This window comes from Eumetopias jubatus, unplaced genomic scaffold (assembly GCF_037043125.1).
Source record: "Eumetopias jubatus isolate StellerSeaLion01/CBP00866 unplaced genomic scaffold, mEumJub1_p1.0 scaffold_6, whole genome shotgun sequence".
Taxonomy (NCBI): domain Eukaryota; kingdom Metazoa; phylum Chordata; class Mammalia; order Carnivora; family Otariidae; genus Eumetopias; species Eumetopias jubatus.
Window position 1 is genome coordinate 16,857,956 of NW_028274812.1, and position 4,881 is coordinate 16,862,836.

Sequence of the window (4,881 nt, forward strand, 5' to 3'; positions counted from 1 at the left end):
ACCCTCCAGTTCCATCCACGTCGTTGCAAATGGCAAGATCTCATTCCTTTTGATGGCTGCATAATATTCCATTGTGTATATATACCACCTCTTCTTTATCCATTCATCTGTCGATGGACATCTTGGCTCTTTCCACAGTTTGGCTATTGTGGACATTGCTGCTATAAACATTGGGGTGCACGTACCCCTTCGGATCCCTACATTTGTATCTTTGGGGTAAATACCCAGTAGTGCAATTGCTGGATCGTATGGTAGCTCTATTTTCAACTGTTTGAGGAACCTCCATACTGTTTTCCAGAGTGGTTGCACAAGCTTGCATTCCCACCAACAATGTAGGTGGGTTCCCCTTTCTCCACATCCCCGCCAACATCTGTCGTTTCCTGACTTGTTAATTTTAGCCATTCTGACGGGTGTGAGGTGGTATCTCATTGAGGTTTTGATTTGGATTTCCCTGATGCCGAGCGATGTTGAGCACTTTTTCATGTGTCTGTTGACCATTTGGATGTCTTCTTTGGAAAAATGTCTGTTCATGTCTTCTGCCCATTTCTTGATGGGATTATTTGTTCTTTGGGTGTTGAGTCTGATAAGTTCTTTATAGATTTTGGATACTAGCCCTTTATCTGATATGTCATTTGCAAATATTTTCTCCCATTTTGTCGGTTGTCTTTTGGTTTTGTGGACTGTTTCTTTTGCTGTGCAAAAGCTTTTTATCTTGATGAAATCCCAATAGTTCATTTTTGCCCTGGCTTCCCTTGCCTTTGGCGATATTTCTAGGAAGAAGTTGCTGCGACTGAGGCCGAAGAGGTTGCTGCCTGTGTTCTCCTTTAGGATTTTGATGGACTCCTGTCTCACGTTTAGGTCTTTCAACCATTGGGAGTCTATTTTTGTGTGTGGTGTAAGGAAATGGTCCAGTTTCATTCTTCTGCATGTGGCTGTCCAATTTTCCCAACACCGTTTGTTGAAGAGACTGTCTTTTTTCCATTGGACATTCTTTCCTGCTTTGTCAAAGATGAGTTGACCATAGAGTTGAGGGTCCATTTCTGGGCTCTCTATTCTGTTCCATTGATCTATGTGTCTGTTTTTGTGCCAGTACCATACTGTCTTGATGATGACAGCTTTGTAATAGAGCGTGAAGTCCAGAATTGTGACGCCGCCAGCTTTGCTTTTCTTTTTCAATATTCCTCTGGCTATTCGGGGTCTCTTCTGGTTCCATACAAATTTTAGGATGATTTGTTCCATTTCTTTGAAAAAGGTGGATGGTATTTTGATGGGGATTGCATTGAATGTGTAGATTGCTCTGGGTAGCATTGACATCTTCACAATGTTCGTTCTTCCAATCCATGAGCATGGAACATTTTTCCATTTCTTTGTGTCTTCCTCCATTTCTTTCATGAGTATTTTATAGTTTTCTGAGTACAGATCCTTTGCCTCTTTGGTTAGATTTATTCCTAGGTATCTTATGGTTTTGGGTGCAACTGTAAAGGGGATCGACTCCTTGATTTGTCTCTCTTCTGTCTTACTGTTGGTGTATAGGAATGCCACTGATTTCTGTGCATTGATTTTATAGCCTGCTACTTGACTGAATTCCTGTATGAGTTCTAGCAGTTTTGGGGTGGAGTCTTTTGGGTTTTCCACATAAAGTATCATATCATCGGCAAAGAGTGAGAGGTTGACTTCCTCTTTGCCGATTTGGATGCCCTTGATTTCTTTTTGTTGTCTGATTGCTGTGGCTAGGACTTCTGATACTATGTTGAATAGCAGTGGTGAGAGTGGACATCCCTGCCGCGTTCCTGACCTTAGGGGAAAAGCTCTCAGCCTTTCCCCATTGAGAATGATATTCGCTGTAGGTTTTTCATAGATGGCTTTTATGATATTGAGGTATGTACCCTCTATCCCTATACTCTGAAGAGTTTTGATCAAGAAAGGATGCTGTACTTTGTCAAATGCTTTTTCTGCACCTATTGAGAGGATCATATGATTCTTGTTCTTTCTTTTGTTAATGTATCATATCACGTTGATTGATTTGCGGATGTTGAACCAGCCTTGCAGCCCAGGGATAAATCCCACTTGGTCATGGTGAATAATCCTTTTAATGTACTGTTGGATCCTATTGGCTAGTATTTTGGTGAGAATTTTTGCATCCATGTTCATCAAGGATATCGGTCTGTAATTCTCCTTTTTGATGGGGTCTTTGTCTGGTTTGGGGATCAAGGTAATGGTGGCCTCATAAAATGAGTTTGGAAGTTTTCCTTCCATTTCTATTTTTTGGAACAGTTTCAGGAGAACAGGTATTAATTCTTCTTGAAATGTCTGATAGAAATCCCCTGGGAAGCCATCTGGCCCTGGGCTTTTGTTTCGTAGGAGATTTTTGAGGACTGCTTCAATTTCCTTAGTGGTTATAGGTCTGTTCAGGTTTTCTATTTCTTCCTGGTTCAATTTTGGTAGTTGATACATCTCTAGGAATGCACCCATTTCTTCCAGGTTTTCTCATTTACTGGCATAGAGTTGCTCATAATATGTTCTTATAATTGTTTGTATTTCTTTGGTGTTGGTTGTGATCTCCCCTCTTTCATTCATGATTTTGTTGATTTGGGTCATTTCTCTTTTCTTTTGGATAAGTCTGGCCAGGGGTTTATCAATCTTGTTAATTCTTTCAAAGAACCACCTCCTAGTTTCGTTGATCTGTTCTCCTGTTCTTTTGGTTTCTATTTCATTGATTTCTGCTCTGATCTTTATGATTTCTCTTCTCCTGCTGGGTTTAGGCTTTCTTTGCTGTTTTTTCTCTAGCTCCTTTAGGTGTAGGGTTAGGTTGTGTATTTGAGACCTTTCTTGTTTCTTGAGAAAGGCTTGTATTGTTATATAGTTTCCTCTCAGGACTGCCTTTGCTGTATCCCAAAGATTTTAAACAGTTGTGTTTTCATTTTCATTGGTTTCCATGAATTTTTTTAATTCTTCTTTAATTTCTTGGTTGACCCATTCATTCTTTAGTAGGATGCTCTTTAGCCTCCATGTATTTGAGTTCTTTCTGACTTTCCTCTTGTGATTGAGTTCTAGTTTCAAAGCACTGTGGTCTGAAAATATGCAGGGAATGATCCCAATCTTTTGGTACCAGTTGAGACCTGATTTGTGACCTAGGATGTGATCAATTCTGGAGAATGTTCCATGGGCACTAGAGAAGAATGTGTATTCCGTTGCTTTGGGATGGAATGTTCTGAATATGTGTGTGAAGTCCATTTGGTCCAGTGTGTCATTTAAAGTCTTTATTTCCTTGTTGATCTTTTGCTTAGATGATCTGTCCATTTCAGTTAAGGGGGTGTTAAAGTCCCCCACTATTATTGTATTGTTGTCAATGTGTTTCTTTGCTTTTGTTATTAATTGCCTTATATAATTGGCTGCTCTCATGTTAAGGGCATAGATATTTACAATTGTTAGATCTTCTTGTTGGATAGACCCTTTAAGTAGGATATAGTGTCCTTCCTCATCTCTTATTACAGTCTTTGTTTTAATATCTAATTTGTCTGATATAAGGATTGCCACCCCAGCTTTCTTTTGGTGTCCATTAGCATGGTAAATGGTTTTCCACCCCTTCACTTTCAATGTGGAGGTGTCTTTGGGTCTAAAATGCGTCTCTTGCGGACAGCATATTGATGGGTCCTGTTTATTAATCCAATCTGATAGCCTGTGACTTTTGATTGGGGCATTTAGCCCATTTACATTCAGGGTAACTATTGAAAGATATGAATTTAGTGCCATTGTATTGCCTGTAAAGTGACTGTTACTGTATATTGTCTGTATTGCTTTCTGGTCCATCCTGCTTTTAGGCTCTCTCTTTGTTTAGAGGACCCCTTTCAATATTTCTTGGAGGGCTGGTTTCGTGTTTGCAAATTCCTTTAGTTTTTGTTTGTCCTGGAAGCTTTTTATCTCTCCTTCTGTTTTCAATGACAGCCTAGCTGGATATAGTATTCTTGGCTGCATATTTTTCTCGTTTAGTGCTCTGAAGATATCATGCCAGTCCTTTCTGGCCTGCCCAGTCTCCGTGGATAGGTCTGTTGCCAGTCTAATGTTTCTACCATTGTAGGTTACATATCTCTTCTCCCGAGCTGCTTTCAGGATTTTCTCTTTGTCTCTGAGACTCGTAAGTTTTACTATTAGATGGGGTGTTGACCTATTTTTATTGATTTTGAGAGGGGTTCTCTGTGCCTCCTGGATTTTGATGCCTGTTTCCTTCCCCACAGTAGGGAAGTTCTCTGCTATAATTTGCTCCAATATACCTTCTGCCCCTCTCTCTCTTTCTTCTTCTGGGATCCCAATTATTCTATTGTTGTTTCGTCTTATCGTATCTCTTATCTCTCGAATTCTGCCCTCATGATCCAGTAGTTGTTTCTCTCTCTTTTTCTCAGCTTCTTTATTTTCCATCATTTGGTCTTCTATATCGCTGATTCTCTCTTCTGCCTCATTTATCCTAGCAGTTAGTGCCCCCATTTTTTATTGCACCTCATTAATAGCCTTTTTGATTTCGACTTGGTTAGATTTTAGTTCTTTTATTTCTCCAGAAAGGGTTTCTCTAATAGCTTTCATGCTTTTTTCAAGCCCAGCTAGTATCTTTAAAGTCATGATTCTGAACTCTAGGTCCGACATCGTACTGATGTCCGTATTGAGTAGGTCCCTGGCAGACGGTCCTACCTCTTGTTCCTTTTGTTCAGGTGATTTTTTTCATCTTGTCATTTTGTCCAGAGGAGAATAGATGAATGAGAGAACAAAATGCTAACAGGTTAACAATGTCCCCAGAAAATATACTCTAATCAAATCAGGAAAGACCTGAAACCAGGGGAAAAGAAAGGGAAAGAAAGAAAAAAGAAAGAGGGGAAAAAAAAGAAAAAG